The sequence below is a fragment of the Condylura cristata genome, unplaced genomic scaffold (genome assembly GCF_000260355.1).
Source record: "Condylura cristata isolate star-nosed mole 26May11 unplaced genomic scaffold, ConCri1.0 scaffold00014, whole genome shotgun sequence".
NCBI classification, from domain to species: Eukaryota; Metazoa; Chordata; class Mammalia; order Eulipotyphla; family Talpidae; genus Condylura; species Condylura cristata.
The window spans coordinates 483,379-494,990 of NW_004567115.1; the positions used below are offsets into that span (position 1 = coordinate 483,379).

Here is an 11,612-nt window from a genome sequence, read left to right on the forward strand (position 1 = left end):
GGGTTTTGAAGTGGCTCTACTAAATGTAGGTGTTTATATTGTTTCCATAAGTTTTTAAACCACTGAATGCTGTATTTGCATTAATTGATAAATTTGTTTCATTCCCACCAGCATTTCTGCTACAACAATTTTGGTTTCTATACAGTTATCTAGCTCTTTATGCTTTGTATAGGACAAAACGGTATCTCCTCAGAGTTTAACATTTGAAAAAATAATCCTTTCTGTTTCAGCTAATGTCATAATCATTGCAAATAATTCACAAAATAGTTTTAATTCAATGCATTTTTTTTTCAGTGACTCATTAGTAACAGAGTTCTCAGTAAGCAAAATAGTCCACATCTTATGTGATGAGAAATTGGAAAGATCTGTGTTAACTTACTATGAATGAAGTCTGACTACAGGGAAAGAAGCCTACACTTTAAATCACAAACCAAACCAGTCTCGTTGTTTTCAACTCTTATGTTTTCAACTCTTAACAATAACTCTGCTTGTCTAAATATATAAAATTAAAGAATTAGCTAATAAATTTTACATGTTCATGCTCAAGAGTATAACGTGGCATTTACCATTATGTCATAGAAAAATATTTAAAGACATGAAAAACCAATACTTTAAATAGAAAAACAGATACTATAAGTATATGTGCAATATGATACTATTTACATAAAATTTGAAATTCAGGGAAATATTTATGCTGTGAAAAGACTAGACTTTTATAACGATATACCAAAATATTAAAAGTGATTTTCCCTGAGTGGGAAAGGAATGATTCTTCCTTCTTCCCTCTCTCCCTCCCTAGATTAATGTAGAAAATGGAGTAGAGACCAATTATAAGATAATTGTGAAATACACATTAGCATGGTTTAAAAATGCAAAAAAAGTAAAAGAAGAGTTATGAGTGGGAGAGTATAAGGAACCTTCTCACTTGTCTTCCTGCCTCCAATTTTCTTCCCCTGTGGCAAGCTCTGTTAACAGCTTTGTGTATTTAATTACATATTTTCGTAACCTAGTACATGTGTGTATTTGTATATGTGTGTATTTTCTTCTCCTTTTTGCACAAATTCTTACATAATAAATAAGTTTTCACCTTTATTAACAAGTTGTATTGAAGGTTTTTTTCCATATCTATCATTACATGGACTGTCTTCATTACTCTATATTTGCTTAGTGTGCTATTGTCTGAATGTACTATAATTTATACTCCCTTTCAACTAGTGGTGAGTATTTTATGTAGTCTCCAATTTTGCTATTACTAATTTTTCTGCTGTGAATATACCACAATATAGGTTTATGTGTACATTTGCACATATTTGTAGGTTGAATCATAGACTGGAATCAGTGACTCAAAAGTATGAGAATTTAAATTCTGGAATTTCTTTTTGTCCTAAGGGATTATACCAATTATACTCATTGAAAATATGGGAGGGTCTCTTTTTCTACAGCACACCCACTCACCTATACTTTTTAACATTTGACAATCTGCTAGTAAAAATGTGGGCCTGGGATTTTTATTAATTCCATTTATTTTATGAATAAGAATATTATAGTATTAATATTTTTAAAGCTATCTTGATTATTATTTTCCTGTTCTTATAGTAATGAAGATATGGAAAGGATAAGGTTCTGTGGAACCTCGGTAAATTAATAACCAAGGTATGGGTGACAGATGGCAGGAGGTGGCAGGCAAAAATCATGCATACTACTCCCTCCCGCAAGTTAATAATCATTATATTTTGTTTTGTTCAAGAGCATACACTGATCCTCACACTCCTCAACACAGCTCTAGAATGTTGTTATTTAATTAAAACTGACACATTAACTTGTAGTTTTGCTATACTTGTTTTAGATAGGATAGGTAGTTAAAATAAAGGAACAAAAATGAAACTATGGCAACCACATGCTAACCAATTTGAAAGAAAATTATTTCATAAATCTTTGTAGAATTCACTCTCTGTCACATAAACAGATTGACTTTTTCTTTTTTCACAATATTAGAAATACATTAAGATCCTGTAACACAGGGCAGCTGGCTTGCTAGGGTAACTTTCATGGACTGATTTCTTTACTGGTTTTGCTCTCCCACCCGATGTTAAGAATGAATTTTCCCTTTACTTCCCAAAATAAAACCATCCTTGTTTCAGTTGTCTTCTGGAAACCCAAACTAAGGTACAAACTTTATCTTATCTAATTTTCATAACACTCTGTGAGGTAGGTGTTAAAAATCCTCACTTGCTATTTCATAAGCAAGTAAAGTCAGAGCTAAGTAACTGAGTCAATTTCACACTCCTTTCTGTTCTATCTTTTCATCATAAACTTCATAAATACTTTGTAATCAAATTCTATGATGATATTCAGCATTTTAAGATGTGCATCTTTCTAAAAATTGTTACTAAATGTGTGACTTAAAAGAGAAGGAATGGTCCTCCCTGGTGGCGCAGCAAGTTAAAGCACAGCACTGAGAAGCTAAAGCCACTTCAGCATGAGTTCAATCCCGGCGATGGAGGTGACCACATGGCCTGGCAGACCTCTCCTGACCCACCTGCTGCTCCCCTCAGCAGTGTACTTTGTTATCTGCCTGTTCTGCTCCTCACTTTGTCTCTGGTGAATCCTCTCACCACCCCTGCACCTCTGGCTTGTACCCCAGTTCTGTATGCATAAATAAATAAATAAATCTTTAAAAAAAAGAAAAGAAAAGAAAATGAATGGCACCAACACTTTCAGACTATACTAAAAATATAATAATCAAAAAGGGAACAAGTCTGGAGAAAAACAAATACTGTATAGTTACACATATGTGGTAGAAAAAACCTGGCTAGTCAAAAAAATAAATCCTAGAAATCTGAATAAAAGACAAACAGGGAGGGAAGGGTATATAACAAACATGGTGGAAATAGAATGAACTATGGAGGAAAACTATGAGCATATTGGTTATGGGTGTGTTATGATTTTAAGTACTGGAAAAAGTGGGGTCCTATATTTCTAAATTATATTGTGTTCTATAAGCCAATGTAACCTTAATTTAAAAAAAATATATAGAAACAGAATCATCACTATGTTGAAAAGATGTAGAAAAAATATTTAGAAAATCATTCAGAATCTTCTAGAATATGTATGTTCAATCAGTGGTGCCCCAGGATAAACCTATTGTTAAACATAAGTATTTCTTGATGGTGTGTTTGCATTTTCAAAAGCTCCCCTAGTAGGGCCTTCCCTGGTGGTGCAGTGAGTTAAACTGCAGCACTATGAAGCTATAGGCAGCCACTGCAGCATGAGCTGGATCCTCAGCTGGGATGGGGTGGCCCACATGGTGCAGCAGACCTCCCTGTCTCACCTACTGTTCCCCTCAGTGGTGTATTTTGATACATCTGCCTGTTCTAGGAGCTCCCCACTCTGTCTTTGGTGAATCCTCTTACCCTCCACACTTCTGGCCTGTACCCCAGCTCTTGCATGCATAAAAAAAAATCTTAAAAAAAAAAAAAACTCCGTTAGTTATTTTATGTTGAAGAGAGGACATCAGGATCTGATGGAACTTTTACTAATTAAATTAACAAGATCCTGACTGATTAATCTAGTTTGCCAACTAATTTCAAGTGGAAAAAAAAGAGATGTAAGAGGGTTTGAAATATTCATGTTCTTGGTCAATATTTTCTTTCATGGGAAATTCTGATTGGAAAGTCAAATTACTATGAAAAGTTGCTTGGTGGAAAAGTCAGAATAAAGGAAGTTTTTCATCTTAATGAGAATGTCATTACAGAGAAGAAATGACTTAAATAAAATTTATCTTTTGAAGCTGAAAGTGTACATTTTCAGTGGAAATTTTTAAATTATCCTTTTAAAATAGCCTAGTGATAATGTGCAAATTCTGATGGGAAAGTTGCTTCTAAATTATATTCTAAAGGGCATTTGTAAATGATTTATTTGCTAAAGCCAGCTCTTTTGGTCTGAATTCGAGTGTGCTTTAACTCTCATTTCTTTTATGCAAAGTCCTTCCAGAATAATTAAGAGAGGTTGAGGGGAGAAATCAAATACTATGCAAAAATGAACACTGTTGTAAATAAATAAATTTAATTATAAAAAGAGAATTTTCCCTCATAAGATTGTTTAAGAAGCTTTTGACTTAAGCATTTTTAAAAAAGATTTTATCTATTTATGCATACAGAAATGGGGTACAGGTCAGAGGTGCAGGGGCAGTGAGAGAATTCACCAGAAATAGAGTGGGGAGCAGAGGAAGCAGAATAAGGAAGTATTCTGCTGAAGGAAGCAGTGGGTGAGACCAGAGAGGTCTGCAGCAGCATGTAGGTCAGCTCTGAGGCCCAGATTGAACTGACACTGAAGTGACCAAGGCTTGGCTTAGCTTTGCAGTGCAGCGCTACCAGGGAGGGCCCCAATTTAGCATTTTTATCTAGTTCCTCTCCCAATAACCTTTACCTCTCTGTATGTGGATCACTGTATCACACAGGCTGAATGCCTTAGAAATGCTGCAATGTTGCATTAATGCAGTTGCAATGTGTCAGCTCAGTTTCACTGGTACTTAATACATCATAGGCAAACATGTTGGGAAGTGAAGGACAAGATTTCTGCCTTGCAGTTTCTCCACCAATTTCTTCTTCTTCTTCTTCTTCTTCTTCTTTTTAAATCTAAGTAAAGAGGAATATTGAATACAGAAATTCCCTTATTTTCTATGGATAGAATTTAGGGAGTTTCACATTATAGTTGGCTTTATTGGTGATATTAGATTTACAGAAAACAAGATAGCCTTTTCTTTCATTTTAATCTTTTTATCTTTAATATATGTCAGAATCTGGTAGAGAATAACTGTTGGAAGACAAGGCTGCATGGATTTCCTACATTCTATCATCTTTGAATAGAGGCATTGACTAGTGTTGTTCTGAACTATTTTTCAAGGATGTTTGTCTAACAAACTCCCTTAGATGAGTTAGAAGTGTCTCCCTGATGACCAATGACCACATATGCTCACTGTTCAGTAAGAAAGACCTGGTTTCCCTAAGCTCAGAGTTCCTCTCCTATGCTGACACTAGTCATTGCTTCTGTTGAAAGTAATAAAGTCCAGGGATTCCATGACTTCTACCAATGTCTGTGAAAGTGTGGAGTTGTGCAACCATCCAGGCTAGATAGGTTCATTGTCAGTTCTTGCAGACAAAAACAGAAATTTTGAGGCTTTGGTGGGTTTTATAGTCCTTTAATGCTGAAACAGGGAACTGTATACACAGAAAGGCAGAGGGAGGCAGGTGCAGAAAAGCAACTGAAACTTTTAGCCCCCTTCTCATTTTTTATGACGACAGTCAAATAATAGGTACATTGCTGTGAATACTAAGCCCAGGTCTTATTGATGGATATCGAAAAAGTTGAAAAAATAACATTTTAAGGTTATGGGCTGTCTGTATTTTTGGAAGGAGGAATTCATTTTTCTTACATGGATTAATTCATTTTTCTTACATGTGGCAAGTTAACTTGTTAAACACTAAATTGGGTAAAAATCACGCACCCTCCCCAGCTACCCCAGTTGAATACACTCAAGAAATGTTTATTGAATGAAATAGTAAAAAAAAAAAAAAGTGTTTTTGACTAATGAACAGTTACCCAAGAGAAAACCCAAGATGTCTTTGCAGGGAGCTATTTCACAATCTATTTTCATTAGAGTACCAGTGTGTGTAAGTCAACCTATGTTTATTTTAGATATCAGTGTTGACTTTAAAATGTTGGCAGCAATGTGTTTGGACTTGGCTAAACACTAAGTTGTGTGGTGGAACAAATTAAGTACTACAGAGTTATATTGGAACTGCAGACTTTGGAGTTTCTACTTGTTTCTGCATTATTGTCCCTAATGGAAGAGGCCACAGATTTGACAGTTTTATTCTCTCCTACTTAAAATAATGGATGAATGAACTTATGTATTTGGAACAAAAAAACAGATTTTTGGTGAATATTTCTCCATTTGTTTTAGAAGTAGATTTGTCTTTAAGTTCTAAAGAGATAGCTGGACCCAGAAACCCTGCACCAAAAAGAAGTAATCCTGCCTTTCTGCAGGCAGATGACCTACCTGCCACCTGTTCTCTCCTATTAACTATGACTCAACAGTCTGGGAAGAGGGTTGGTACCAGGCACATAGAGATCCAAGGAGAAAATGCTTTCCAAAGGGAAACAGGTAATTTGTGGTCAATTAACTATCTTTATGGTCAATAACTATCTTAGAAATTGCAGGGTTAGTCAAGTGGGATTAAGTGCTGGTGTCTCAAAGACATAGATTTACTTTCAGTCTCATTACTTTTGTTGTAATCCCTGGCAAATCATCTGATCTTTCAGAGTTTTAGTTCCCCAATTGTAAAGTGGTAATGCTAATAATCTTCTATGCTTAGATCATAATATTGTTTTGAGTACCAAAACAATAATTTCATTCTTGTCAATAAATGCAACAATCATTTTTTCCTTTTCTCAACATTTTGATTGAGAAATACTTTAATATCATAACAGTCTACATAAATGGTAACACTGTTATCAAGAAGTATGCCTACCATACTTCTTGTCATTTTTTGCTTCATTATTTTGCACTAAGCAAAATGTCAGTTTATGGAATCAAGCAAGTATATCTTTGAACACTAGGGGCACAGGATTGAAACATTTAGATCTTGGTAAATCATCTTAGTTTGGGACACTTTCTAAGTGACAGACTGAATCAAATCAATCAGAACTAAAGCAGAATCAAATCAGTATTTGACAAATTTTAATTTCCTTCTGATACTTTAGATTTTCTAAAAGAGGTTAAAACTTGGGCAACAAATCTTTACCTAGTTTTCCCCAGGAAGTCCCTGAACAAGATAAAGGAAGTCTGTGTAACAGCTTTCTATTTCTGTTATGAATAAGCTCCCTGACTCGAATAGTGGAAGGATTATTTACAGAGGGAACTGGTTTTTGTGGTAGCAAGTCACTATTACAATGATTAAAAAGTTATGGCTTGACAAAGAATGAGAGAACAGTTAGCATGGCATTAATTTTTTAGTTCTGTAGTACGGCATAACACAATAATATTTAAAACAGTTTTCATGGAAATTTGGAATAAAATTCACACATAAATATTAATAAAGGTATTTACCAAAGTCACAAAAAGGAAATAAATTATTATCATTTAAATAACAATGGGAAGAAAATTACTCACTCCCTTTTTTTTTAAAAGATTTGTTTATTTGCATACAGAACTTGGGTACTGGTGGTCAGAGGTGCAGGGGCAGTGAGAGGATTCACCAGAGACAGAGTGGAGAGCAGAACAGGTCTATTGACAAGTACACCACTAAGGGGAGCAACAGGCAGGTCAGGAGAGGTCTGTTGCGCCATGTGGGTCAGCTCCATGGCTGGGAATCGAACTATGCTGAAGTGGCTTTAGCTTCATATTGCTGCACTTTAACCTGCTGGCCACCAGGGAGGGCCCCATTATTCACTTCTTTTTAACAATCACTCTTAAATATGATCTATAAATGCCCTCATATAAAACTTGAATGACACTGAGTAAAATAGAAATTCAACCAGAGGAACATTTAAATTCTTCAAATTTCATATTTAGGATCATCAAGAAGTAAATTATTGCTATTTCATAGTTTTGCCATAATAAGCTGTAACCAACAATTTCACATTCTTTTGAAAGAATTTTTTTACAGAATGTATTTATGACTTGTCTATAAAGTGATGAATTATTTACATAAAGAGACATTACCTGAAATGATGAGTAACTTATAACTTGCTGTCATATCTTTATGATATGAAAGATGCCTTATGTGCTTTATGTATTGAAAATATGATGGCTCCCTAAAAACATCAGTAAATAGCACTGTGACCAATATAAAATTTAACTCTAAATATACCATATACTTTTGACATAAGTCTCTTAAGTTAACCACCTTGTTAATCATCCAAAAGTCTTTTCAAAATAGTCATTCTATACTGTAATAATAAAAGAACTAGTAAGTAACTGAAGGATGTCAGATGTCTTCACTGGAAATCAGACCTAACTAGCTGAAAAAGGCATAGACCAAACAAAATAAATCACATTTAGGTGTTTTTTCTGCCTAATATAATATTTATTGTAACATATGAAAATAATGACACCAATACTGAAAAAAATAATTTTTATGAATTCATTTCCACTTAGTGAATATAAACAAGTAGTATCATTATTTTTCCTTTTAGGCAGGTAAAGCTTCTAAATATTTTTATGGAAAAACCCAAAGTGTACAATGGTATAAATGATAGTATTGCAAAACCCCATTTACACATCATGGAGCTTTGATAAATATTAATACATGTCATATATAATTCATATCATTTCATCCATATAAAATATTTTATTGTGTTTATCTGAAAGATATATAAATCTTAAAATAATAACCACTCACATAAAATGGAAGTTGGTTTCAATGTTAGCAGACTTTAATTGTTTAAAGGCTGACCAACAAAAAATATTAGCAATTATGCCACAAATATTTTTTTGAAACAGAAATGTCATGGTATTCCCTTTTGGCTCAGCGATTCCAATGGACTGACATCTATAAAGCCATTTCGAAGTCTTTTATAACTATAGATGTTTGTGGGTAGCTAGGTGTATGGCTACATACTGTTGTTCTGTGAGCTCCAATGGGGCAGTCACCACAGTCATAACATTTACAGTCATAAAGCAGTAGGGAAAAAAGATATGAGACCGGATGGGTGCAGTGGAAACGCTACTTTCCTCATATTCTGTACCAAGTTCTAGCCAGGGACTTTTTTCTTTAAATTCTGCCATCACTGATTTTGCCTCTCTATGTTTCCATAGTTTTGTGCAACAGTGAGAAATAGACAAAGTCCAGTTCCTTATATGTTCTTAGTGAACTTATGCAGTGTTTGCACAACTGCTCATAGTTTACAAAGCATTTCAAAGATGCTGTCATGTTTGCCCTTCACCATAACACTGCTGGGTAGTGTTATGGTGCCTGTTTTATGTTCAGTGAGCCCAGGATAAAAGTGAAGGGACTTTCCAAAGTAATGTCAGAGCTGAAGTTGGGGCATAAGTGTCCTCTGGAAAAGCTTATGGTAGTTTTGCTTACTGGGGTTGTCTCTGAGCTAAAACTCCCCACTTCCCCCCAATACCAACTATATTCCCCACATGCATCCCACCAACCTTTAACCCCTAACCTCAGAAACCTCACTTCATTTATTAAAGATGACTAGCTTTTTTATAAGTATCTTACTTTGCTGACTCATCTATTATGTAAATGTTCAATATTTTTTCCTGATTTGCTTTACTGTACATAATTCCCTTGAACTCCTTTCATCTTTCTGTAAATGGTGACATTTTCTTTTTCCTTTTGATGAAGTATTCCACAGTGTTATACCACATCTTCTTATCAGTCTTTCATCTATGGGTATTTATGTCTAGGAGGCTCCCATGGCCTAGCTATTACAAATAGTGCTACAATCATTATTGTAGAACATAAAGTTTTTGAGTTGATATTCATGGGATAGATGACTGGGACTGGGATTATTGGGTGCTATGGTATTTCCATTTTCCTTTTGTTTCAATTTTTAATTTTATTTCTTTATTTATTTTAAATTGAAATAATATTAGGATACTCCTCCTTCCACCCACCCCCACCCCCCATCAGTTATTATCTGCAGGGATCCACCACAAATTCACCCATACATCACCATCTAAAATCATTGTGCTCCCTTCCCTATTTGTTTTTACCCATGTTCCATCCCTTCACTTATTTGGTGCTTTGGTGTATAGTCTACTATCAAGGATTAATTTTTTTGTTTTGTTTTTAAAGAAAGTATATATATATATAAAGATTTATTTATGCTTATAGAATTGGCGTATAGGCCAGAGGTGCAGGGGCAGTGAGAGGATTCACCAGAGATACAGTGGGGAGCATAACAGGCATATGGACAAAGTACACTGCTGAGGGGAGCAGCAGGAAGGTCAGCAGAGGTCCGCCATGCCATGTGGGACAGCTCCCTGGCCAGTGGCTTTGGAGAGCTTCATAATGTGGTGCTTTAACTCATTGTGCCACAAATGAAAGCCCTATCAAGGATTAGTTTTTAAGTTTGTCTTGATCACATCATTAGTTGAAGTACTTTCTGTTCCACCCATTAGTGACAACATCTGGCCATATGTAAGTGACCTCTGACTTAATCCATTTAGCATTATATCTTCAAGCTTAATCCATGTTCCTGCAAAGGGCTTGTTTACCTTTAATCTCTGAGTAGAAGTCCATTGTGTGTATATATATATAAACACATATATATCTTCTTGATCCATTTATCTGTTCTGAAGTTCTTAGATGGTTTCTATAATTTAACTACAGTAAATAGTGCTGCAATAAACACGGGAGTGCAAGTTTCCTTTTGAATTGGTGTTGAATTTTTGCTTAGAATTCTAGAAGTGAGATTACTGGTTTGACTAGCAAATCCATGTTTTATGTTTTGAGACCCCTTCACAATGCTTTCCTAATAGCAGTGTAGGAGGATCCCCTTTTTCCACATTCCCACTAGCACTTGTTGGCTCTGGTCTTTTCAGTGTGAGCCATTCTCACAAGTGTGAGTGAGATGTTATCTCATTGTGGTCTTTATTTGCATTTCTCTAATAAGAAGTGGCTATGAGCATTTTTTGTGTGCCTGCTTGCTGTTTGAATGCCTTCATTCGATATCTCTAATATCTGTTTAGTTCATTTTCCCATTTTTTAATTTGATTGTTTTGTTTTTGTAGAGTTTTGTGGGTTCTTTGTATATATTTGATGTCATTACTTTGTCAGATATATGGCATACAAATATTTTCTTCCTTTCAGGTTTTTATCTAAAATATGTGTTCGATCTTATCAAATGTTTTCTCAATATCTATAGTTTTTTGTTTGTTTGTTTGTTTGTTTGTTTTTGTCTGTACAGAAGCCTTTAGTTTGATGTAGTCCCAAGTATTTATCTTCTTTGTTGTTTTGCTTGCTGTTGGGGATGAAAGTTATCACTGAAGCTTATGTCATGAAATGTTTTGCTTATATTTTCTTCTATGTCTTTTATAGTTTCAGGTTTTACATAAAAGTCATTGATCCATTTTAAGTTAACTTAGGTATCTAGTGTGAGATGATGATCTAATTTAACTCTTTTGGACTCATCTGTCCAGATTTCCCATCACCATTAGTTGAGGTGGCTGTCCTTGTTACAATTAATGTTTTTGGCTCCTTTGCCATAGATTAACTCTCCATATATGTGTGGCTTTATTTCTGGGCTCTTAATTCTATTCCATTGGTCTTCTTATCTGTTTTTGCACCAGCATCAAGCTGTTTTAATTATTATGTCTGTATAATATAACCTGAGGTCTGGAAGTTTGATGTCATATGTCATTTACTTTTTTCTTTGTCAAGATTGCTTTTGCTATTTGTGATTCAAATGATTCCATATGAATTTCAGGGGAATTTGTTCCAGTTCTTTGGGAAATACCATGGATATTTTTATTGGGATTGCATTGAATCTCTGTATTGCTTTGGGTAGGATGGCCATTTTGACAGTGTTGATTTTTTTTTTTCATTTCTTTGTGTTTTCCTCTATTCCTTTCAATAGTGTCTTATAGTTTT

At 34.7% G+C, this 11,612-nt stretch overlaps 1 pseudogene; it reads left to right on the forward strand.

Annotated features, from left to right (window-relative positions):
* The window catches only part of LOC101628925, a 70,940-nt pseudogene that overhangs the window by 33,717 nt on the left and 25,611 nt on the right, over positions 1-11,612 (forward strand).